The 27,391-nt window shown below is 44.7% G+C and overlaps 1 pseudogene; it reads right to left on the bottom strand.

Moving 5' to 3' along the window:
- LOC128497684 (mas-related G-protein coupled receptor member H-like) lies at nt 1–26,865 on the bottom strand (annotated as a pseudogene).
- Between the last annotated feature and the right edge of the window lie 526 nt (nt 26,866–27,391).

Here is a 27,391-nt window from a genome sequence, read left to right as displayed (position 1 = left end):
TCATGGTAGAAGTCCTTTGACTCGAGAAGCATGGATCCATGATGGTGACTCTTCTGTAAGGACAGCAGTTCTTGTTACAGCCAATATGATGGTTGGTTCTCCATAGGGTGGTTCCAGAGTCTTATTGGTTTTCGTCAACTGCTTTACGACCACTCTGTCTCCAGGCTTGAAACTGTGTGTCGGTTGACCTGAAGGTAAAGGAAGAGACAGAGAAACATCACCATAGATACCATTCAATTTCTCTATCAAATGTTGTACATAACCTTCCTGCATCTGTCCTACGTCCCCAGACTCCACTGGGCAATACTTACCATTAGCCCAGGGTGTTGGGAACGGCCTCCCCATTAACACTTCATAAGGTGCTAATTTGGTGGTGCTATTAGGGGTCATTCTTATTTCGGCCAATACGGCTGGTAGATGGTCAGGCCATCTATGAAAGGTCCCATTTGTACCTTTGCGCAGTTTGTCTTTGATGGCTCTATTAGTGCGTTCTACCTGACCAGAGGATTGTGGGTGATACGGGATATGAAATTTCCAGTCTATGGCCAGAAGCTTAGCTATCTCTTGAATCAGCTTAGAGGTAAAATGAGTTCCTTGATCACTGTTTATCTGTAGTGGACATCCCCATCGTGGGATGATTTCTTTACATAGTATTTTAGCCACCGTTTTTGCATTCTCATTTGTGGTAGGGAACGCTTCCACCCATTTACTGAATTGATCCACAATTACCAGAAGGTATTTTAAATTCCCTGCTGCCGTGGGCATATGTGTAAAATCAATCTGTAGTTGTTCCATTGGACCTGTAGGAGGGGGTAAGTGCTCATGCTTAGCTGGTCTAATGCCTTGTGTATTATTCCTAATACATATAAGACATCGAGATAATTGCTGTTCTATTACTTGAGATAAATCTCTTATTACAAAAACTTTTTCAATCGATTCTTGTGTTGCTTTTTTTCCTCTATGGCCAACCCGTGAAAGTGTGATATTAATATTGGGCAGGCAGTCTTAGGGAAACCTATTCTACTTTCTTTTCTCCACAAATCCTTATCATCTTGAGTCAATCCTTGTTCTTGCCAATATTGTATATCCTGTGGATCAGCTATTTTCTGTAAGATTTTAATGTCATAGTCTGGAGTAAAAAATGTCATAACCATTTGTAATTGCGTGTCTATCGTCGTGTGATAGTCAGGGAACATTATCTGTTGCTGTGCTGCTTGCTTTGCACATTCATCTGCAAAATTATTACCCTGTGCTTCTTCCGTATTAGTTACTGCATGACCTTTACATTTTACCACAGCTATTTTTCGGGGCAGCATCAGGGCTTCAAGTAAATCATTAACAAGGTCAGCATGCGAAATTCCCTTTCCATCTGCACTCACAAACCCTCTGTTCTTCCAAATTACACCAAAATCATGTACTACTCCAAATGCATATCTGGAATCTGTATAAATGGTGACATCCTGTCCTTTAAATATTCTGCACGCCTGTGTTAGGGCCACAAGTTCTGCGGCCTGTGCAGACACAAAAGGTAGTGCACCTGAGCACCATATCTTGTCTGGGGGTGAAACAACTGAAAATCCTGTTAAATACACACCATCTGCAGGTTTGTAGCATGACCCATCCACAAACACTACATTCCCCTCCTTAAGGGGTGTACTTGACAAGTCAGCCCTTACTGATGTGGCTGTCTGTATGTTCTGCAAACAATCGTGTTCACAGTCGTTATCCTCAGCATTATATAGCAACATTTTACTAAGGGCCTGGGCAGGGCCCGTGTGTGGTGAGTGATATTTGATAGTGAGATTGTCAGTAGAGGTAAGAATAGTCTCATAGCCTGTTCGTCTTTGCGCTGTCATATGTTGAGTGGTAAGATTCTTTAACACGTGTATGACTTGGTGTGATGTATGTAAAATTAGAGCATGGGAAAGAACGATAGGTTGTACTGCCTCAACCATCATTGCGCATGCAGCCACTTGTCTTAAACATGCCGGAAAACCTTGCACAATCTCAGGTAACTTTTTTGACAAATACGCTACCGGCCTGTATCCCGAGCCATGTTCCTGTGCTAGCACCGCCACCACCGCCACTCCTGTTTCGCTAGTAAACAGATGAAAAGGCAGTTCATACTTAGGCAGTCCAAGTGCTGGACTATTACACAGAGCTGTTTTGAGCTCCTTAAAAGCTTGTTCAGCGTGCGGAGTCCATTGCAGCATATCTGGCTGTGCTTGTAATGTCATTTGTCGAAGGATATTATCCCAGTGTGAACAATTCGGGATCCATTGGCGACAGTACGTGACTATCCCTAGGAACGAAAGCAAGGCTGCTTTGGTCTTCGGTTTAGGGTAATTGGCAATCACTTTTACCCTTTCTGGTGACAACAATCTTTCACCTGGCTGAAGAAGGAATCCTAGGTACTTGACAGACTGCTGTGCAATCTGAATCTTGTGAGGTGAGACTTTATGTCCTGTAGCAGCAAGATAATTCAATAAGTCTTTGGTATCTATGATACAATCAGATTCTGAAGTACTGCAAAGCAACAAATCGTCCACATGTTGCAGCAAAACAGAGCCACGGGGCGGGTGCCAGGCCATCAGGGTTTGTCTGACTACTGTGGAATAGGCGGTAGGGGAGTCACAATAACCTTGTGGTAATCTACTCCACGTATACTGACTCCCTTTATACGTGAACGCAAACAGAGGCCTTGTGTTCGGGTGTACCGGTATGCTAAAAAATGCGCTGTTTAGATCAATAACAGTAAAATGTGTAGCATTTGCTGGTATGACAGTGATGATAGAAGTAACGTCTGGCACTACTGGAGCTAAAGGTTGTACTAGTACATTCACTGCACGAAGATCCTGAGTGAATCGCCATTGCGTAGAATTTGGCTTAGGTATAGGGTTGACAGGTGTATTGTAAGGTGACACTGTAGGCTCTATCACTCCCTTCTGCAAAAGATCCTGTATGATAGGCTCTAAACCCTGTTCTTTATCCCGTGATAATGGGTATTGTTTGATGTAAACTGGGTGTGTGCCAGGTTTAAGGTTAGCCTCATATGGTGTACAGTGTATAAATCCGGGGTCAGTATTAGAGGTAGCCCATACTTTAGGATTAACACCCTCCATAACATTAGGTAGTGTATCTAAAGAAACCAGATTGTATTCAAGCTCCCAGACTTTTAAGGACAGATATTTATCCTGAAAAACTAATTGCTGACCCATTGCCCATAGAAAAGCACCTTTACTCGTGCAGATGTACACACGGGTGGGCATAATCCATATTCCCTCTATAACAACCCTATATGACATGTCCATGTCATGCATTTCCAGCTCAGAGTCATTAGTGGCACTTTCAATAGATAACATGAACTGTAAACATTGATAAGCACTGTGGGTAAGTGCAAATTTAGTTAAAGACTGGAGCTGGTACAGTAACTCTTTGGGTATATTTAAACTCCTTACTGTTAATCGACCTACGTCATACGAGACAAAATAGCCCTCTCTGTCAGCATTGTCCGTCATGTAGGGTGAATCAATAGTCATGCCACCTTTCTCAGTCACTCGGATGGTTATGTCCATTTTAGCAAGTAAATCCCTTCCTAGCAAATTCACTGGACACTGTGGAATAACTCGAAAAGGATGTTTCCAGCACATTGTGCTATCCTTGGATATCTGGACAGTTAAAACTGGGGTAACATAAGATTTCGTTAGAACGCCCGCTATACCCATGGAGGACTCGTCTGCCTCTTTCATTGGACCCGTATATGATAATTTATTGAGACATGATCGAGTGGCTCCCGTATCAACTAGAAATTGTGTGGGGCAGCCTATTCACATATAATGTGATTAGGGGAGTCTCATACCAGTCATGGGATACAGAATAATCCGGGTCTCTTGGTAAAGTCATGCCTGCGGCTGTGGTCCACTCATGCTGAAAACGTTTACAGAAACTACTAACGGTTTCATCATCCTTCTGCTTAATAGCCATAATCAAACCCACATTTTTCTTAGCCCTTCCCTGCTCATGAAAATATCTAGATATTTGTTGCCACATTAATTCTACAAAATTAGGCCTGTTCCACTGGAAGGAACCATCTGGCTTAGGTGCATCATTATCTTTGCTCATTGTGGGACATTTAAGTTCCCATTCTATCCCCTGATGTCCTGTTAAACAGTCAAGACAGAATCTTATATCATTGCCAGTAAACAAATATCCAGTAGTTACTCTTTTCATATACTTAATGGCCCCCTCTGGATTAGTGTAGGGGTCCGGACAACTTTTAGCCCATTCCTGAAGCATCTTAGTATCAACAGACTGAATAAGTACATCCTTTCCAATAGTCATAAAAGGCATTTGGTGTATTGGGGAGTCTGGAGCATATTTGCCTAGTGTACCAAAAACTGATGTGTCCCTGACACCTTGTGGAGTTAACTGTGGCATTTGTCTAGATCTTATATGTGTTGCAACTGGTGTATCTTGTGAGGTGACTAAGGCAGGTATTTTCGCTCCACCAACACTTACATCTACATCTAACAATGATTTTGAGGAATCAGAGTCAGATTGTGGTGCTTCTGAACCCTGTGATTCGGGCACCATAGGAATAGGTTGTATGATTACGGGTGTTCCTGGTGAATTACTGGGGTCGGTATAGGCACTGGGGGTGTCTGGTCATGTGTTTGGGACATATGATAAGCCACTGCTGAAAGAATTTGTGGGTCTAAACTTGGATACATATTAGTGGACTGTTTGTATGGGGGTGGGAATACCTCATTATTAGGGGTATTAAATACAGTACACTCATTATTTTTAGGTTGATCAGATTCCTTATGCTTAAATTCTATCGGACAAATTTTGAGCCATACAGAAGCACACTTGGACATATAATCCATGTCCCAAATAGGATCTGGTCCATAACCAGTCCACTCAGGGTCTCCTAAACACAATCCTCTCATTAACATCATATGCTGTAGTTTAAAAGAACCCTCATTAGGAAAAGGGCTATCAGAATTCATTGCCCTAGTCCACTGTGCCAGCAAATCAGTGAATGGAACAACATAATAATCCTCTGTACATTTTAAAACATAACTTCGGGGTGTGTCCACTACAGGATCAAATTTACATTTTACCACCAACAAATTAGATTTAGTTACTATGGCAGTCTTACTTTTGCCCTTTTTCCCACCCCTTTTCATATCCTTACTCAATAACATACCCATAACAAAATACAACAAATAATACACACAAACAAAAAGCGAGAAACAATGCTGCAGCAAGCAAAAAGGTTAAGGAAGCAAAGAAGCAAACGTTATAAGCTTTTCATCCTGCAAATCAATACCGTTAGTTATTGACCTCGTTCAGTTCTGCAGATTTATGTTTATACTTATAATATTTAACCCTATAGGGACTCTAACCCTATATATGCCAGGGACTCTAACCCTGTATAACGTCAGGGACTCTAACCCTGCAACGCCAGGGACTCTAACCCTGTATAACGTCAGGGACTCTAACCCTGCAACGCCAGGGACTCTAACCCTGTATAACGTCAGGGACTCTAACCCTGCAACGCCAGGGACTCTAACCCTGTATAACGTCAGGGACTCTAACCCTGCAACGCCAGGGACTCTAACCCTGTATACACCAGTGAGACTTTAACTCACTGCCACAATACTTTCGGCTCAGAGGAAGAAAACTATAATTTGAGAATAGATATAGAGACACCGGGAGTCATACGGACAAAATATCACGTACTCACCCGATGCGTCTGTATCCCACTTCTGACACCAGCTGAAAATGTTTTCGCCCCTCCTCTTATGGGGGACACCTCTCTTGAGCCGAAAGCCTCCCGGGAGCTCTTGAGTAAATCTGCAGAACCTTCAGAGTGGCAAGCGCAGATATCTGGGAGAAGTAAATAATTCAGACACACACAAGGTGTTCGTTCTCAGTCACTTCTCAATTTATTCATTGTTGCGAGCGGGTTTAAATACTATTTCAGGGAGACAAAACCATTCACAAAGAAAAATGTAACACTCAGCATATAGTTGGTACCACTAATCCACATCAAACACAGACTAAGGTAAAAAGTTCTTATTTACACAAGAGTAAATATGTTCCTAGTATACAGACAGGTAAACGTATGTTATCTCGTTACTTAAGGAGGAGAAAGAAATCATTGACAAGACTTGTCTACGTTGGCAAAAAGTGTCTACAACAACATGTATATTGAATATAAAATGGTGTTCATTTAAATTTCATATTTACACTTGTCTACCAAAATTTCGACATAGCTGCAAAGTGTAATACATATCGGTAGCAACAGAATACAAATGGAATGCTTCTTCCACACCTAGCTTTGTTGATGCCACTGGGAACGTCACAGGAGTTCCCCATTTTTGAATTGAGGTAGGGTATAAATGTTTTCTCTATGAAATAAGACAACTTTCATATTGATGCCCATAGGGTCTGCATAGAATAGAGGGGGTCTTGACAGGGATGCAGCGCAGGGCTAAGCCAGGGGACATGTAAAAGTCAGATGGGATGGGGAGGAAGTGAAGGGGGTATATAAGATTACGTAAAGGGGGTTCTGGGCTGTTTTGTTGTGCCAGCTTACCTCATGTGTTTGTGCCTTGCTCCCTTTCTTTTATTTTTGTGGGTTGTTTTCTTGTTGCTATGTTTCTGGTTAGTATTCATGTTTAATAATTTCTCTCTGTTTTCTGTTCATAGCTGGGGTTGGTAGCTTGCCAAGTAGCCGAGGGGTGAAATGTGGTGTTATAGCCAGTGGTGGTAAAGTGTTGGTGGAAGGTTTCTGGCTGGGAGTGTTTGCTGGAACCTCGGATACGGGCTGGGCTTCACGGGCTGGGATTCACGACATTTATGGTCTGGCCCGGTCGAACGTGGCAAGCTTGGTGCTCGGTTTTACTATGTAAATGGTTTTAAGTTATTGTTGTGTTAACTCACCTTTTGTCTTCACAGGTTATGTGGCAATGACTTTAATACATTTGCTGTGGCCTTTTCATCCCACATCAGTGTCTGTGTTCTTATTTGGGGGGTGAATTGGGCATGCCATAGCCCAAGAGTTGAGGCTACTCCTGTCATGGGAATATACAGTGGGGCAAAAAAGTATTTAGTCAGCCACCAATTGTGCAAGTTCTCACACTTACAAAGATGAGAGAGGCCTGTAATTTTCACCATAGGTACACTTCAACTATGAGAGACAGAATAAGACAATAAAGTCCATATTAAGGGGGCGGTTTGTGTCCCAATATCTTGTTTTATGTTAATGTGTGGTTTGCTGAATATATCCAGTCCTGTGTGTGAGAAATAAGTCAGTCTTCAGTCTTTGGTTTTACCCTACACTGAGTCTCGGCTAATGACTGGGGAACCGGGGAAAGTGTGTTGTCCCAGGCTAAGGGAGCACAAGACAGTGGAGGTAGTCGGTCGGACTAGCCAGCTCCGTGACATAAGTATTTGGTCAATAACAAAATTTCATATCAATACTTTGTTATATACCCTTTGTTGGCAATGACAGAGGTCAAATGTTTTCTGTAAATCTTCACAAGGTTTTCACACATTGTTGCTGGTATTTTGGACCATTCCTCCATGCAGATCTCCTCTAGAGCAGTTATGTTTTGGAGCTGTCGCTGGGCAACACAGACTTTCAACTCCCTCCAAAGGTTTTCTATGGGGTTGAGATCTGGAGACTGGCTAGGCCACTCCAGGACCTTGAAATGCTTCTTACAAGGCCACTCCTTCATTGCCCAGGCGGTGTGTTTGGGATCATTGTCATGCTGAAAGACCCAGCCACGTTTCATCTTCAATGCCCTTGCTGATGGAAGGAGGTTTTCACTCAAAATCTCACGATACATGGCCCCATTCATTCTTTCCTTTACACGGATCAGCCGTCCTGGTCCCTTTGCAGAAAAACAGCCCCAAAGCATGATGTTTCCACCCCCATGCTTCACCGTAGGTATGGTGTTCTTTGGATGCAACTCAGCATTCTTTCTCCTTCAAACACGACGAGTTGAGTTTCTACCAAAAAGTTCTACCTTGGTTTCATCTGACCATATGACATTCGCCCAATCCACTTCTGGATCATCCAAATGCTCTCTAGCAAACTTCAGACGGGCCCTGACATGTACTGGATTAAGCAGGGGGACACATCTGACACTGCGTGATTTGAGTCCCTGGCGGCGTAGTGTGTTACTTTGTTACTTTGTTACTTTGGTCCCAGCTCTCTGCAGGTCATTTACTAGGTCCCCCCGTGTGGTTCTGGGATTTTTGCTCACCGTTCTTGTGATCATTTTGACACCATGGGGTGAGATCTTGCGTGGAGCCCCAGATCGAGGGAGATTATGAGTGGTCCTGTATGTCTTCCATTTTCGAATAATTGCTCCCACAGTTGATTTCTTCACACCAAGCTGCTTGCCTATTGCAGATTCAGTCTCCCCAGCCTGGTGCAGGTCTTCAATTTTGTTTCTGGTGTCCTTCGACAGCTCTTTGGTCTTGGCCAAAGTGGGGTTTGGAGTGTGACTGTTTGAGGTTGTGGACAGGTGTCTTTTATACTAATAACAAGTTCCAACAGGTGCCATTAATACAGGTAACGAGTGGAGGACAGAGGAGACTCTTAAAGAAGATGTTACAGGTCTGTGAGAGCCAGATATCTTGCTTGTTTGTAGGTGACCAAATACTTATTTTACCAAAGAATTTACCAATGAATTCATTAGAAATCCTACAATGTGATTTACTGCATTCTTTCCCCCCATTCTGTCTCTCATAGTTGAAGTGTACCTATGGTGAATATTACAGGCCTCTCTCATCTTTGTAAGTGGGAGAACTTGCACAATTGGTGACTGACTAAATACTTTTTTGCCCCACTGTATGCACATGCTTTTTTCATGTCAATATAGTTTACGGTCTCTTAGAAATGTCCTTGTTTTTTAAAGAAATTTGTCCATCTAAAGGATCAGAAATACAATGTAGACATTAGACTTATGAATGTGGATTTGTATTATTTGCAAATTTACCACATTTTGGTAAATTCAATGATTAGTACAACACCACAAAACAGGCCTCCCATGATTTGGAAAAAAACAAAACAAAAAGCTCAGAATTTGTCAAAATTATATGGAGCCACATTCACTGCCAACCACTTCAGCATCTTCTTTTTATCATCTTCTATGTTTTATCTTTTACCTCCAACCTGCGATCATGAATCTGCTATCTTTGCAGGCATTACCTAGCAGGAGCTTCCTGAAAGTACTGTCATTTTGATGAGCGCACAATAACGGCACTTTTGGTGACATCCTCTTGGAGGATTTGGGAGAGGATGTCTCTGGAAGCGCAGCCATTTTGGCAGAAGTTCCAGCCAGGTTATGTCTGCAGACATGTGAACGAAGGTAGAAGATTGACAATAGCAGATTGAAGATAGAAGAGAGAAGAGTAGAGTAGAAAATAAAAGATATAAGATGAAGAGGAAGAAAATGTGGAAATGTCACCAAATTTTCGACCAAAGCAAATGGGCAGAAAATGTAATTCGTTGCCCAAAAATGAATGGGCTAAAAACAAACAAAAAAATTAGTCTGAACCCAGAGAGTTCCAAAGTATGATAGTAATTGGTTACTTCAGTTATGCAACTAACTTTCACACAGTTTTGTGGTTCCCAAAGCGTTTTCTGTGGCCCACTTCCTGTTCCCTTAAAGAAACACTCCAATTTTCCAAGGACCCCCTGAACAATTAATGTCTTTGAATGGACTGTGTATTTACTTTGTAAAACTGTATATTCCTTCAAACTAAAAATACATAAATAAGACTTACCATAGACACCATCTTCTGTTGTCCAAGGTTTTGCTTCAGGGCCCCACCTTGTTCTACCCCTGCCTCACTGCCCATCCTTTGCCTGGATTATCTTAAAAGTTAAATGCCTTTGAGGACCTTTACAACTGAATCATTGCTTCATAACATGGTAAATATAAGTCCCTTTGCTTTTATTTCTTTTCAGGGTATGATGATTTCTTTTCACTGTACATAATACGAAATAAAATGTACATGTATGTTATAACTAAGTGTGAGTGAAATAAATAAAATGGGCTGTATCCTTTAGTATCTGCTAAATGCCTTTTAGGACTTGGTGGGTCCTGCTCTATCATAGCAGGTTTATGTATTTATGAAGAACTGTATTGTTGAACCCTATTATTTAATCATAAATTACCTCATCAGATCCTTTAAGAACAAGCACCTTTAAAAAACAACAATCAGATATTTTACCATCCATAGGGGTGCCAATAATTGTGGCACATATTTATTTTTTCATAAACCTGTGTTGTGTTTGCAATTGTTTCACATCCATGACAGCAGAGTATTTTTGTGTATTGTTTGAAGTTGAGATCAAAAGGTTAAACAATGAAGACAATTTTTCACAGCCAATATTTGTTGGATGCCAATATTTGTGAACTGCACTGTAATAAGCACTCCCAATACATTTATATAGAGATGTTAGCACATAAAGTCATTCATACAGGGGTGTGCAAGGTCAAGTGTAGATGGGACTCTGCATGCGGGAAGGGGTAAGCTGTAAGAGCTGCATTGATGAAGGGACAGAGAGTGAGAGAGTGTGTACAGCGAAGGAAACAATTACTTGATCCCCTGCTGATTTTGTACATTTGCCCACTGACAAAGACATGGTCAGTCAATAATTTTAATGGTAGGTTTATTTGAACAGTGAGAGACAAAATAACGACAAAAAATCCAGAATAATGCATTTCAAGTAAGTTATAAATTAATTTGCAAATAAGCATCAATCATCAAGATGTCTGTCTCCCAAGTGTCTTTTATACAAGTAACAAGCTGAGATTAGGAGCAGTTTGTTACCTGTATAAAACCTGTGGACACCTATCCACAGAAGCAATCAATCAATCAGATTCCAAACTCTCCACCACAGAGCTGTCCAAGGATGTCAGAGAAAAGAAAAAATGTTGGTGCGCTAAGCTAGTCGCAGGCTCAATTAATACAAATGTGTAATACGAGGCCTACCAAACAGGTGTAAGCATGCTGCAAGAAACAGTGTGTTGGCTGTACAATGTATACAAGAAACAAAACCTGACTGCGCTTCTTACCCTAATAAAGTTGGCAACAAATATATAAACATAATTAAATGGGAGGTTTTGGTTATATGAATTGGCCAAAGCATAATTAAGCTCACCCGCCACGTCAAGGCACACTCTCAATAGGGTGAGAACCTACTCTCACCTCCTACATAGTGGGCACACAAAGCAGTTTATACTGCTACCAAAACCTTATTAATGTGTTGGGGGAGGTGCAATTAAACCTCCTCCCTATTAACCCCTGGACAGCAAGCTGCAACCAGACTGATGAGGAGCCAACAACCTCAAATATGTGCAAACAGGGAAAAGAAAAAATGTCGGTGCGCTAAGCTAGTCACAGGCTCAATTAATACAAATGTGTAATACGAGGCCTACCAAACTATGTTGTTCCTGTTACTGAAGTTACAGTGAAGCTAGGTTCGGAAGAGCTTGTAGCCAATTGACAGCCTGATGGGTGTATAACACATATTCACTAAACTGGGAGCTTACTGGTGACTTGCACTTCATTATGCATTAGGGGGACCACATCAGTCATGCACTTGTGAGTGCACTTTACACATATACATATCACTTGTGGTTGAACTTATTACACTATCTTGTTTTGTAATTTTTTCCCCACGTTTATGCGCCCCACTTCTGATATTTGTATTCTAAACCCTATCAGTATATAAACCCATATACACATTTTGAATACTTAAGGCAAACCATGAATATTAGTGCAAAACAATGAAATAATATGCAAAGGTATTAAAAGTAATTAAATAGAACCAATGAAGAGACCCTGTACTGCAAGTTTTCATACATGTTCACTAAATCACAAGATTTGAATTTAAATCCTGTATGTAAAAGAACCGCAAAATGAAGTCCAAATGTATATTGCAGAGAGCAGCAACAGGGTATGTAAAATAAGAACATGGTACGAAATACCAATAAAGTGTTCTTGCACAGGAAATGTGAGTATGAATACATAACTAAATAAAAAATATTGTAATGTACATTAATGAAATACGACAAATTGTATAGAGAAATGAAAATGTGACATAATACAGACAGTTAATAGGTCTGACCTGTTGAGGATTGTGGTGTCACAACTTGTGTTCTGTTTCTCCACACACAGTTTCCTGCTCTTTCTGTCTTGATATAAATGTTGAGGAATCCCCAGGTTTATAATATTAAAACTGTAATCCAAAAAGGGTGGAGTTCTTTTACACCAGCTTAATTACATGCTATACTACTATGCATTCAGGAAAATCAATCATAATTGTCTTAACACATCAAGTATTGCAACACCCAGGAGTTTTACATAGGCCTGCTATTGATGACAGATGTCAAATATTTGAATAAATATTTGAAGTACTGTTAATTGAACCAAGGTTCAAAAGGAAGCATCCTGCAGAGTTATCCTCTTATAGAGAGAGTGGAAGACAGACAGACAGACTATGGGGAACGTGGGTGGCAGGGTGAACAATTTACATTCATGCAATATATTATTAAACAGTTTAAAGTAGACTTGTGCATTTGTATTCAGGAGAACATGAAAACGTACACAAATGTTGCGTTTTTGTTGCTCAAACTGAATGCCGAATAAACTAATATGGCGCAAATAAGCGTACAACACAAAGAATCTTAATTTCTTCGCGTTTGTCTTCATTTTCACGTTGTGCCCGCTTTTCTTGAAAGAGGAGGAGAGACATTGATTGAGTGAGCTGATCTTCCTTTGTCATCATGTGACATAATGCATTTAAAAACACCAATTAAATTTAAAATTAGATAATAATAATAGATCTTAAACCAAACTGGTGCACTTCTACTACCTTAACCTTACGTTAAACCTATAGCTCTAAGTCTAAGCTTATTTTGAGTTTTTGACCCACTTTATTCTATCCGCATAACTGCCAACAGTCACGAATTTCCCGTCCTGTCCTGTCCTGTCAAATTCAGGTAAAGTAGGTATGCAAATGTAGGTAGAATAAATAAATATAATAAATTAAATAATTTTAATATAAGAAATTAACCTCTCATTTTTAATAACACATATTAAATGTAAAATTAGATAAAATAATAATAGATATTTACCCAAACCAGCACACTACTACTATCATTAACCTTACATTAACTCTATAACTCTAAGTCTTAGCTTTCTTATCCACTTTCTTCCATCCGCATACCTGCCAACAGTCCAGAATTCCCCAAGACAGTCCTATTTTTGTCAGTCCCGCCCCATCAAATTGAGGTTGTAGGTAAGTATGCCATTGTAGGTAAGTTGCAAATGTTAGGCAAGTATGTCAAATGTGTTTAAAATTCCCTATTCAACTTCTTCTACGCATTCATTTATTGATTTCATCACCGTTTTACTGCATTTCCATGGCAACCGGCAAAAAACAAAGAAAACAAACAAATACAATGAACTTATACAAATATTCTCCCAAAATGAACAAGGGGACAGTCAAATATTCGTACAAGTAGACTTTGCCGGCGCTCAAGTTTACTTTAAAGCATCCTGGAACATTGTGAGGATATTCTGAAACTATGGGGGCCTTGGAGATAAGCATTTGGGACCACTGACATACAAGCTCATAGAAAATAGTTGAAGTAATAGTATTTGATTTTTTAAGATTGTCTTTCCATGTCTGAATTCTAGGTTTGACACGATGAAATGTTTGCTTCATTGCTTTGTGAAATTTTTCTCTCTCCCTTTATTTCTCCATCATCTGCAAAAGCTCTTTGAAGAATATCATGTATGGAATGGTGAGATTTTTGTTTCCATTGTTTTCCTACAACAAAGTAAATGTATGGGTTCAAAATACTGTTTAGTCATGTGACGTATACAGTGGCATAAAAGAGACCCATGGGGTAAACATCTAAGGGAAAAAGTTTGAAATACATTAAAAGCCATAAAATATGTAATGGCATGACTGACAAGATAAATACAATGACAGCAACAATTATTATGATATAAAGTTTTGAAGGGTACTGATCCTTGAAAGTCTGTTTGATGTTGATTAGTAGGGTGAGACTAGACAGGACCATCAATGGCAGGCAGACACCGATGGCTATAATAAATGTCATTAATTTAACTCCTGTGCAGTTTCTTGTCTGCGGTATTAACTCCTCTGGCGGACACACAAAACTTTCGATGAGACTCTGTGCAAATCCAGTTATCCAAAGTAGGAAGCATGTGATGGATGATTGGTTCTTAGGTCGATGAAAATGATACCACATGGGAAAAAAGACAGACAGACATCTTTCCAAGCTGATGGCTGTGAGGAAGAACATCCCTGAATATTGAGAGCTTTTGTAACATATTTCCACAAAACGATGGCAATTTAAATAAGATGTAGTACTAAAAATATCAGGTCCATTTAGTGAATAAATATGTAGTGCCATTAAAATTGCAGTAAACGTTAAAAAAATTAAGTCAGCCGCCACCAGATTGATAATATAAACTGTGTATTTGTTCCTCTTGATCTTGAAGGAAAGATGCCAGAATACAATAATATTTCCTGCCATTCCAACCAGACAGAGGGCTATGGCAACAGAGACGGCTATAGTAAAATTAATGACTGGATTCTCAGCATATCCTCCATCACACCAGTCAGTACTATTAGGGTCTGTATTGTTTAATTCCATATTTTGTCCACCTATCAAAAAAAAATGAAAAGAATTTACAAAGTACATTACATGACAAAATATGCATGGTAATCATATAAATTACTATATAATATAGTTTAACAATACAATTTATGGTATGTTAATGTATTGAATTTGATTTAATCTGGGACGTTTGATGTCTGGGCACGTTTTGCACTAGGAAGCTCACTGTGAAAGTTCACTCTTCCATATTTGCATAATTGACCTATTCCTGTACACCTGTTGGCACATGCATGGTTAGTTCATTATCTAGAACATTTTTGCTCCAGGCCGAATGCATGTAAAACTAGATAATATTGATTGGACCCTGGGCATGGTTTTGCTTGTCTCCCCACGCCCCCTTGCATGTAATCAAGCCCTCCATCCCAACATAAAAAAAACACAAAAAACACAATGACTATACAGATTAGAAGGAGACTGTCAGAGTCAGTGCGGTCTTCCCTCTTTCTGACCCATGGTGACTGTATGCGGGATGTCACAATGCCACATGCCCTGTGCAGGGGACGAGCACAATACTATGCTGATCACATAGCAAATGACCCGTAACAGATCTGGATTTAGGTGTTTAGGCGCACCGTGGTACCCCCTCCACCCTCATCACCTCCAGAGTCCCTTTGTCCTCTCCTTCACTGTGCTACACCTCTCTTTTTCTCCCTCATGTGGTTCAGGCATTGATCAAATAAACACATGGAAACATTGCATTGCAGTTATAGATCAACTGAACAAAACGTACAAACCCTGTATTCACCTGTATTTGCAGGTATAAATACACATGGAAACAGCATTGCAGGTATAGAGCAACAAAATAACACACAAACTCAGTCTTGCAGGTATATAGTATATCAACTGAAAATCACATGTATAAATCAAATAAATAATGCATTCAAACCCTAAATTGCAGACATAGATCACAGGTCTCAGACCCCAAAGGCCAGCTCTGGCACCCAGAATCAGAATGCCTGTGCCATCTTTGCCCCCAAACAGACCGCCTGCCCGCACCATATTTGCTCTTAAACAGCCTACCCAAACAGCCTTCCTGTGTCTTATTTGCCCCCAAACCGCATATTTGTGGCATGTTTGCCTGCACCCCCAACCTCACCTGCAGCTTTCTCTTTCAAAGAGAAAAGTTGCAGATCCATGCATAAGTGGTCGCAGGGTTTTGCTCGGGGCCGAGAGAGTTCCAACATCTGCGACCGTGGTAGTTACAGGCTCAGGGGCAGCTGCTCAGCCCCCCTCCAGGATTGACTGAGCCTAAGGCACCCGCCCCTTTTGCCCCGTGTTAAAGACAGCCTTGTGCTTGCTGTACTCAACACCAGTTGGCTCTAGTGCTTGCTTGCACAAGAGTTTCTACTCTGAATGTGGTTCTTGAGCTTGCTGTGTGCTAAAATATGTTTAACGCTGGGCTGGCTGCTGATTGGTTGCTGGAGTAAGCTGACTAGGCTTAGCCAATCAGGAGCTGCCCATCAGCCCTAGCCTCCTGATTGGTGGGTGGTGTCACCTGACCAGGGCTGACCAATCAGAGAGAGGGAAACCTGGTCCGGCTGCTGATTGGTTGCTGGAGTCAGCTGACTAGGCTCAGCCAATCAGGAGCTGCCCCTCAGCCCTAGCCTCCTGATTGGTGGGTGGTGTCACCTGACCAGGGCTGACCAATCAGAGAGAGGGAAACCTGGGCCGGCTGCTGATTGGTTGCTGGAGTCAGCTGACTAGGCTCAGCCAATCAGGAGCTGCCCCTCAGCCCTAGCCTCCTGATTGGTGGGTGGTGTCACCTGACCAGGGCTGACCAATCAGAGAGAGGGAAACCTGGGCCGGCTGCTGATTGGTTGCTGGAGTCAGCTGACTAGGCTCAGCCAATCAGGGGCTGCCTCTCAGGCCTAGCCTCCTGATTGGTGGGTGGTGTCACCTGACCAGGGCTGACCAATCAGAGAGAGGGAAACCTGGTCCGGCTGCTGATTGGTTGCTGGAGTCAGCTGACTAGGCTCAGCCAATCAGGGGCTGTCCCTCAGCCCTAGCCTCCTGATTGGTGGGTGGTGTCACCTGACCAGGGCTGACCAATCAGAGAGAGGGAAACCTGGTCCGGCTGCTGATTGGTTGCTGGAGTCAGCTGACTAGGCTCAGCCAATCAGGGGCTGTCCCTCAGCCCTAGCCTCCTGATTGGTGGGTGGTGTCACCTGACCAGGGCTGACCAATCAGAGAGAGGGAAACCTGGGCCGGCTAAAAAAACAATGGATTGTTTGCAGGGGACAGGTTTTCTAGTGTCTGTAGTGTACATGCTACCCTTCTTTCGTTTATTAATTGTGTTTGTGTGAGAGGCAAGCTAGGTGCCGTTCCCATATGGCTTTGTAGAGTAATGGTTAAGGAGCTGAGCTAGAGTGCTTAAGGTCCTGGGCTCAATTCCCTTGTGCTCCATCTTGAACTTCTTCTAAGCTCTCTTCTTCATTGTGTTTTTTTTTTGTTTGGTGAGGGAGAAAAAAGCTATTGTTAGCAACCAGGTAGACCAAAACACAAGCCACCCAGTTCATGCATTAAAATTGAATGATTTAGTCAAAGGGATTTGGGTCACTCTGTCAGCATTAGCCATTTTGCCCACATTTGGATATTTATATCAGCATTCACAGGCCATACAAAATCATCAACTTAAAAATGACCCCTGCATTGTATATTCATCCCACCATACATCCCCACATTGTGCATTTATCCCACCAGACAGCCCCACATTGTGTATTGATTTATGTGATGACCCTCAGCCAGCCCTGCATGTAAATGAATGCCCCATTCCCCCCCCACACCCTTGTGTATTGTCCTCATCCATTTTCTTTGAGAAATCCAGGTGCTGTGGTTGCAGTGAGATGAGTCTGATTGGCTGAACCTGGTCAAGTGACTCTACCAGCCAACCAGGCACTGGGATTGAGACCCAGGGGGGGATTTAGTACAGATTTGAAACATAAGAAAATCCAAAATGCCCGTAAGTGCCATGTTAGATCGAATTTGAACCATTGTATGGTTTATACACTTGGTCATCCTCTCCATCTGATAAATATGTGAGTGTCACCAACACTTCCCCAATAGTAGGTGGATCAGGCTGCAGATTGGTTGCTGGAGTCAGCTGACTAGGCTCAGCCAATCAGGAGCTGCCCCTCAGCCCTAGCCTCCTGATTGGTGGGTGGTGTCACCTGACCAGGGCTGACCAATCAGAGAGAGGGGAACCTGGGCCGGCTGCTGATTGGTTGCTGGAGTCAGCTGACTAGGCTCAGCCAATCAGGGGCTGCCTCTCAGCCCTAGCCTCCTGATTGGTGGGTGGTGTCACCTGACCAGGGCTGACCAATCAGAGAGAGGGAAACCTGGGCCGGCTGCTGATTGGTTGCTGGAGTCAGCTGACTAGGCTCAGCCAATCAGGAGCTGCCCCTCAGCCCTAGCCTCCTGATTGGTGGGTGGTGTCACCTGACCAGGGCTGACCAATCAGAGAGAGGGAAACCTGGGCCGGCTGCTGATTGGTTGCTGGAGTCAGCTGACTAGGCTCAGCCAATCAGGAGCTGCCCCTCAGCCCTAGCCTCCTGATTGGTGGGTGGTGTCACCTGACCAGGGCTGACCAATCAGAGAGAGGGAAACCTGGGCCGGCTGCTGATTGGTTGCTGGAGTCAGCTGACTAGGCTCAGCCAATCAGGAGCTGCCCCTCAGCCCTAGCCTCCTGATTGGTGGGTGGTGTCACCTGACCAGGGCTGACCAATCAGAGAGAGGGAAACCTGGTCCGGCTGCTGATTGGTTGCTGGAGTCAGCTGACTAGGCTCAGCCAATCAGGAGCTGCCCCTCAGCCCTAGCCTCCTGATTGGTGGGTGGTGTCACCTGACCAGGGATGACCAATCAGAGAGAGGGAAACCTGGGCCGGCTGCTGATTGGTTGCTGGAGTCAGCTGACTAGGCTCAGCCAATCAGGGGCTGCCCCTCAGACCTAGCCTCCTGATTGGTGGGTGGTGTCACCTGACCAGGGCTGACCAATCAGAGAGAGGGAAACCTGGGCCGGCTGCTGATTGGTTGCTGGAGTCAGCTGACTAGGCTCAGCCAATCAGGGGCTGTCCCTCAGCCCTAGCCTCCTGATTGGTGGGTGGTGTCACCTGACCAGGGCTGACCAATCAGAGAGAGGGAAAACCTGGGCCGGCTGCTGATTGGTTGCTGGAGTCATTGTGGTTTTTTTTTGTTTGGTGAGGGAGAAAAAAGCTATTGTTAGCAACCAGGTAGACCAAAACACAAGCCACCCAGTTCATGCATTAAAATTGAATGATTTAGTCAAAGGGATTTGGGTCACTCTGTCAGCATTAGCCATTTTGCCCACATTTGGATATTTATATCAGCATTCACAGGCCATACAAAATCATCAACTTAAAAATGACCCCTGCATTGTATATTCATCCCACCATACATCCCTACATTGTGCATTTATCCCACCAGACAGCCCCACATTGTGTATTGATTTATGTGATGACCCTCAGCCAGCCCTGCATGTAAATGAATGCCCCATTGCCCCCCCACACCCTTGTGTATTGTCCTCATCCATTTTCTTTGAGAAATCCAGGTGCTGTGGTTGCAGTGAGATGAGTCTGATTGGCTGAACCTGGTCAAGTGACTCTACCAGCCAACCAGGCACTGGGATTGAGACCCAGGGGGGGATTTAGTACAGATTTGAAACATAAGAAAATCCAAAATGCCCGTAAGTGCCATGTTAGATCAAATTTGAACCATTGTATGGTTTATACACTTGGTCATCCTCTCCATCTGATAAATATGTGAGTGTCACCAACACTTCCCCAATAGTAGGTGGATCAGGCTGCAGATTGGTTGCTGGAGTCAGCTGACTAGGCTCAGCCAATCAGGAGCTGCCCCTCAGCCCTAGCCTCCTGATTGGTGGGTGGTGTCACCTGACCAGGGCTGACCAATCAGAGAGAGGGGAACCTGGGCCGGCTGCTGATTGGTTGCTGGAGTCAGCTGACTAGGCTCAGCCAATCAGGGGCTGCCTCTCAGCCCTAGCCTCCTGATTGGTGGGTGGTGTCACCTGACCAGGGCTGACCAATCAGAGAGAGGGAAACCTGGGCCGGCTGCTGATTGGTTGCTGGAGTCAGCTGACTAGGCTCAGCCAATCAGGAGCTGCCCCTCAGCCCTAGCCTCCTGATTGGTGGGTGGTGTCACCTGACCAGGGCTGACCAATCAGAGAGAGGGAAACCTGGGCCGGCTGCTGATTGGTTGCTGGAGTCAGCTGACTAGGCTCAGCCAATCAGGAGCTGCCCCTCAGCCCTAGCCTCCTGATTGGTGGGTGGTGTCACCTGACCAGGGCTGACCAATCAGAGAGAGGGAAACCTGGGCCGGCTGCTGATTGGTTGCTGGAGTCAGCTGACTAGGCTCAGCCAATCAGGAGCTGCCCCTCAGCCCTAGCCTCCTGATTGGTGGGTGGTGTCACCTGACCAGGGCTGACCAATCAGAGAGAGGGAAACCTGGTCCGGCTGCTGATTGGTTGCTGGAGTCAGCTGACTAGGCTCAGCCAATCAGGAGCTGCCCCTCAGCCCTAGCCTCCTGATTGGTGGGTGGTGTCACCTGACCAGGGATGACCAATCAGAGAGAGGGAAACCTGGGCCGGCTGCTGATTGGTTGCTGGAGTCAGCTGACTAGGCTCAGCCAATCAGGGGCTGCCCCTCAGACCTAGCCTCCTGATTGGTGGGTGGTGTCACCTGACCAGGGCTGACCAATCAGAGAGAGGGAAACCTGGGCCGGCTGCTGATTGGTTGCTGGAGTCAGCTGACTAGGCTCAGCTGTCCCTCAGCCCTAGCCTCCTGATTGGTGGGTGGTGTCACCTGACCAGGGCTGACCAATCAGAGAGAGGGAAACCTGGTCTGGCTGCTGATTGGTTGCTGGAGTCAGCTGACTAGGCTCAGCCAATCAGGAGCTGCCCCTCAGCCCTAGCCTCCTGATTGGTGGGTGGTGTCACCTGACCAGGGCTGACCAATCAGAGAGAGGGGAACCTGGGCCGGCTGCTGATTGGTTGCTGGAGTCAGCTGACTAGGCTCAGCCAATCAGGGGCTGCCTCTCAGCCCTAGCCTCCTGATTGGTGGGTGGTGTCACCTGACCAGGGCTGACCAATCAGAGAGAGGGAAACCTGGGCCGGCTGCTGATTGGTTGCTGGAGTCAGCTGACTAGGCTCAGCCAATCAGGAGCTGCCCCTCAGCCCTAGCCTCCTGATTGGTGGGTGGTGTCACCTGACCAGGGATGACCAATCAGAGAGAGGGAAACCTGGGCCGGCTGCTGATTGGTTGCTGGAGTCAGCTGACTAGGCTCAGCCAATCAGGAGCTGTCCCTCAGCCCTAGCCTCCTGATTGGTGGGTAGTGTCACCTGACCAGGGATGACCAATCAGAGAGAGGGAATCTTGGGCCGGCTGCTGATTGGTTGCTGGAGTCAGCTGACTAGGCTCAGCCAATCAGGGGCTGCCCCTCAGCATTGGTGCAAGGTATCATATTGCATGGCACGTTATTATTATTTATGAATTATTATTATTTATTAAATTGTTAAAGGAATCATTCATAATGAGATTTATTCTTTTGCCATTTGAATATATGGGCACCAAGGTATTCGCAACATGGTTAACAGTCACCACCGAAAGCGAGTCGGCAGTAGCTGGATTTGAACTTACGAGCAACGGGGTGGAAGTCCAGCACCTTAACCACAACTCCAAGTCAGAGATACTGGATAGCGTCGGTCTCTGTTGCGTATTGGTTTAGGTGTTAGCGTGATTTTAGTTTAGGCTTAGGTGATTCCCTGAGGCTTGATGCCGCCTAGAGGACTGTATTGGGGTGAAAAACTAAAGGATTGTTTTTCCCGTTTTTCTCACTCAGTCTCTGTAGCCTAATGGCTAAGGTGTTGGGCTTGGTGTCTTGAGGTCCTGAGTTCAATTCCCCTAGGCTTCAGCTGTGTCCATTATGTTTTTGTTTTTTTTTTGGTTTTTAAGTAGGCACATAGACCAAAACGTAAGCCATTTTGTCTTTGCCCTTACAAGCCACCCTTCTTTAGTTTATTTAGTGCATGTGTTTGGGAGTCAGGCTAGCTAAAGGGGTGTAAAAACTAAAGGATTGTTTCTGTAGAGCCTTATACCTGTTCTCTGTGGTGCAATGGTTGAGATGTTGGATTTAGTTTTTGAGGTTCTGGGTTTAATTCACTCCAATTGATTTATTTGTTGTGTTTGTTTGGGAGGAAGGCACGCTAGAAGATTGCAATGAGGTAAAAAAACAATGGATTGTTTGCAGGGGACAGGTTTTCTAGTGTCTGTAGTGTACATGCTACCCTTCTTTCGTTTATTAATTGTGTTTGTGTGAGAGGCAAGCTAGGTGCCGTTCCCATATGGCTTTGTAGAATAATGGTTAAGGAGGTGAGCTAGAGTGCTTAAGGTCCTGGGCTCAATTCCCTTGTGCTCCATCTTGAACTTCTTCTAAGCTCTCTTCTTCATTGTGTTTTTTTTTTGTTTGGTGAGGGAGAAAAAAGCTATTGTTAGCAACCAGGTAGACCAAAACACAAGCCACCCAGTTCATGCATTAAAATTGAATGATTTAGTCAAAGGGATTTGGGTCACTCTGTCAGCATTAGCCATTTTGCCCACATTTGGATATTTATATCAGCATTCACAGGCCATACAAAATCATCAACTTAAAAATGACCCCTGCATTGTATATTCATCCCACCATACATCCCCACATTGTGCATTTATCCCACCAGACAGCCCCACATTGTGTATTGATTTATGTGATGACCCTCAGCCAGCCCTGCATGTAAATGAATGCCCCATTGCCCCCCCACACCCTTGTGTATTGTCCTCATCCATTTTCTTTGAGAAATCCAGGTGCTGTGGTTGCAGTGAGATGAGTCTGATTGGCTGAACCTGGTCAAGTGACTCTACCAGCCAACCAGGCACTGGGATTGAGACCCAGGGGGGGATTTAGTACAGATTTGAAACATAAGAAAATCCAAAATGCCCGTAAGTGCCATGTTAGATCAAATTTGAACCATTGTATGGTTTATACACTTGGTCATCCTCTCCATCTGATAAATATGTGAGTGTCACCAACACTTCCCCAATAGTAGGTGGATCAGGCTGCAGATTGGTTGCTGGAGTCAGCTGACTAGGCTCAGCCAATCAGGAGCTGCCCCTCAGCCCTAGCCTCCTGATTGGTGGGTGGTGTCACCTGACCAGGGCTGACCAATCAGAGAGAGGGGAACCTGGGCCGGCTGCTGATTGGTTGCTGGAGTCAGCTGACTAGGCTCAGCCAATCAGGGGCTGCCTCTCAGCCCTAGCCTCCTGATTGGTGGGTGGTGTCACCTGACCAGGGCTGACCAATCAGAGAGAGGGAAACCTGGTCCGGCTGCTGATTGGTTGCTGGAGTCAGCTGACTAGGCTCAGCCAATCAGGAGCTGCCCCTCAGCCCTAGCCTCCTGATTGGTGGGTGGTGTCACCTGACCAGGGATGACCAATCAGAGAGAGGGAAACCTGGGCCGGCTGCTGATTGGTTGCTGGAGTCAGCTGACTAGGCTCAGCCAATCAGGGGCTGCCCCTCAGACCTAGCCTCCTGATTGGTGGGTGGTGTCACCTGACCAGGGCTGACCAATCAGAGAGAGGGAAACCTGGGCCGGCTGCTGATTGGTTGCTGGAGTCAGCTGACTAGGCTCAGCTGTCCCTCAGCCCTAGCCTCCTGATTGGTGGGTGGTGTCACCTGACCAGGGCTGACCAATCAGAGAGAGGGAAACCTGGTCTGGCTGCTGATTGGTTGCTGGAGTCAGCTGACTAGGCTCAGCCAATCAGGAGCTGCCCCTCAGCCCTAGCCTCCTGATTGGTGGGTGGTGTCACCTGACCAGGGCTGACCAATCAGAGAGAGGGGAACCTGGGCCGGCTGCTGATTGGTTGCTGGAGTCAGCTGACTAGGCTCAGCCAATCAGGGGCTGCCTCTCAGCCCTAGCCTCCTGATTGGTGGGTGGTGTCACCTGACCAGGGCTGACCAATCAGAGAGAGGGAAACCTGGGCCGGCTGCTGATTGGTTGCTGGAGTCAGCTGACCAATCAGAGAGAGGGAAACCTGGGCCGGCTGCTGATTGGTTGCTGGAGTCAGCTGACTAGGCTCAGCTGTCCCTCAGCCCTAGCCTCCTGATTGGTGGGTGGTGTCACCTGACCAGGGCTGACCAATCAGAGAGAGGGAAACCTGGTCTGGCTGCTGATTGGTTGCTGGAGTCAGCTGACTAGGCTCAGCCAATCAGGAGCTGCCCCTCAGCCCTAGCCTCCTGATTGGTGGGTGGTGTCACCTGACCAGGGCTGACCAATCAGAGAGAGGGGAACCTGGGCCGGCTGCTGATTGGTTGCTGGAGTCAGCTGACTAGGCTCAGGAGCTGCCCCTCAGCCCTAGCCTCCTGATTGGTGGGTGGTGTCACCTGACCAGGGATGACCAATCAGAGAGAGGGAAACCTGGGCCGGCTGCTGATTGGTTGCTGGAGTCAGCTGACTAGGCTCAGCCAATCAGGAGCTGTCCCTCAGCCCTAGCCTCCTGATTGGTGGGTAGTGTCACCTGACCAGGGATGACCAATCAGAGAGAGGGAATCTTGGGCCGGCTGCTGATTGGTTGCTGGAGTCAGCTGACTAGGCTCAGCCAATCAGGGGCTGCCCCTCAGCATTGGTGCAAGGTATCATATTGCATGGCACGTTATTATTATTTATGAATTATTATTATTTATTAAATTGTTAAAGGAATCATTCATAATGAGATTTATTCTTTTGCCATTTGAATATATGGGCACCAAGGTATTCGCAACATGGTTAACAGTCACCACCGAAAGCGAGTCGGCAGTAGCTGGATTTGAACTTACGAGCAACGGGGTGGAAGTCCAGCACCTTAACCACAACTCCAAGTCAGAGATACTGGATAGCGTCGGTCTCTGTTGCGTATTGGTTTAGGTGTTAGCGTGATTTTAGTTTAGGCTTAGGTGATTCCCTGAGGCTTGATGCCGCCTAGAGGACTGTATTGGGGTGAAAAACTAAAGGATTGTTTTTCCCGTTTTTCTCACTCAGTCTCTGTAGCCTAATGGCTAAGGTGTTGGGCTTGGTGTCTTGAGGTCCTGAGTTCAATTCCCCTAGGCTTCAGCTGTGTCCATTCTGTTTTTGTTTTTTTTTTGGTTTTTAAGTAGGCACATAGACCAAAACGTAAGCCATTTTGTCTTTGCCCTTACAAGCCACCCTTCTTTAGTTTATTTAGTGCATGTGTTTGGGAGTCAGGCTAGCTAAAGGGGTGTAAAAACTAAAGGATTGTTTCTGTAGAGCCTTATACCTGTTCTCTGTGGTGCAATGGTTGAGATGTTGGATTTAGTTTTTGAGGTTCTGGGTTTAATTCACTCCAATTGATTTATTTGTTGTGTTTGTTTGGGAGGAAGGCACGCTAGAAGATTGCAATGAGGTAAAAAAACAATGGATTGTTTGCAGGGGACAGGTTTTCTAGTGTCTGTAGTGTACATGCTACCCTTCTTTCGTTTATTAATTGTGTTTGTGTGAGAGGCAAGCTAGGTGCCGTTCCCATATGGCTTTGTAGAATAATGGTTAAGGAGGTGAGCTAGAGTGCTTAAGGTCCTGGGCTCAATTCCCTTGTGCTCCATCTTGAACTTCTTCTAAGCTCTCTTCTTCATTGTGTTTTTTTTTTGTTTGGTGAGGGAGAAAAAAGCTATTGTTAGCAACCAGGTAGACCAAAACACAAGCCACCCAGTTCATGCATTAAAATTGAATGATTTAGTCAAAGGGATTTGGGTCACTCTGTCAGCATTAGCCATTTTGCCCACATTTGGATATTTATATCAGCATTCACAGGCCATACAAAATCATCAACTTAAAAATGACCCCTGCATTGTATATTCATCCCACCATACATCCCCACATTGTGCATTTATCCCACCAGACAGCCCCACATTGTGTATTGATTTATGTGATGACCCTCAGCCAGCCCTGCATGTAAATGAATGCCCCATTGCCCCCCCACACCCTTGTGTATTGTCCTCATCCATTTTCTTTGAGAAATCCAGGTGCTGTGGTTGCAGTGAGATGAGTCTGATTGGCTGAACCTGGTCAAGTGACTCTACCAGCCAACCAGGCACTGGGATTGAGACCCAGGGGGGGATTTAAGCTTCACTTGCAGGCCTTGGTTCTTTTGATGTTCGTTTTCTTTGAGAAATCCAGGTGCTGTGGTTGCAGTGGGATGTGTCCAGGCCAGGCCAGGCCAGGGCTTATCTTTGTACAGTATTTCCCCTGTCTCTGTTTTTGCATTGCCATTGTCCCGTTTTTTTTCCTGCTTCCACCTTTGCTGTTATTGAAGGCACAAGGTGTCTCAGACCCTATCGTCTCCAATAATACTAATGCCTTTTCCTTCACTTATCATGAGTAGTTCTTCTTCTTTCCATAGCTTTAACGTGTCCTGTTCAATCCCTTTTCTGTTATGTTGTGTCTTTGATGCTAACATTCCCTTACTTTATTAGTCTCTACCGCTTCTGCTGGGAGGCTGTTCCATTTCTCTACAACTCAAGGAGTAAAACTTCTTTACATTACATCTAAGTCTCTAACTCACTAGTTTCAGATTATGACCTTGTTTAACCATTTCTCCTCTTTTGAAACAAACATCCCTCCTGTGATTTGTTCAATGCCTTTAAGGATTTCAAGTATTTTCTCCAATCTTATACATATCAAGATTCCCTAGTTTTCCTGCGCCTGCATTATTCTTATCTACAATGGTAAGTTGACCATTTCCTTTCACTGTAACTCATCTAGTACTCATAGTTTCCGCAGAGAATTGTGTTGCTTTTTTACATGTAGAGATACATATAGTTTATTGGTTTTGAATTGTCGTTTCAGCGTTTCTCCCTTTTTAAAAAATTTTTCTTCTTCTTTTCTTTTCGCCATTGTCTTCATCCCTTTTCCCAAGGCCGGTATCTCTTACTCTTTTAGCCTATCCTCTCTCATTGTTTTCCTCCTATTACCCATATTCTCTGGTTTGCAATTGTCAGGGTCCTGCAGGAAGGATTCGCCGCAGCGACTCACCGGAGTACCCGCTGCCCGCGGGTAAGGGTTCCATCGCCGCGACATCCATCTTCTGTTCTTCCTCCGGCGTGTGTAGCTAGGGGCGAGCGCGCGCCCTCTAGCTTAACTTTATTGTTCCCATTCTGGGAACACTGTGTGCACGCTCGGAGACTGTCCCGCCCCTAGGGGTGGGGCGTAGCCGAGCGGCAAGTTTAAAACCAAGCACTGAGCTTTGCTCAGTGCTCAGTTATTGTGCTTCCTATACGTACCTTCTGAGTGCTCTCTCCTGCTGATTGACCCTTCGTATACCAGACCCGGCTTGCCTTGACTCCTCTACTTACCTATCCTTTGTGTACCAGACCCGGCTTGCCTTGATTCCTCTATTGATTGACCCTTCGTGTACCAGACCCGGCTTGCCTTGATTCCTCTATTGATTGACCCTTCGTGTACCAGACCCGGCTTGCCTTGATTCCTCTATTGATTGACCCTTCGTGTACCAGACCCGGCTGGCCTACGTTTATCCTTGCGGTTCCTCCTTGGCCTTGGCGTCTAAACGGCTGCTTCACCCGTGTACCGATTTT

Source organism: Spea bombifrons, chromosome 5, assembly GCF_027358695.1.
Source record: "Spea bombifrons isolate aSpeBom1 chromosome 5, aSpeBom1.2.pri, whole genome shotgun sequence".
Classification (NCBI taxonomy): domain Eukaryota; kingdom Metazoa; phylum Chordata; class Amphibia; order Anura; family Pelobatidae; genus Spea; species Spea bombifrons.
The sequence above is the reverse complement of the archived record's forward strand: the minus strand, read 5'-3'. Positions and strand labels throughout refer to the sequence as shown.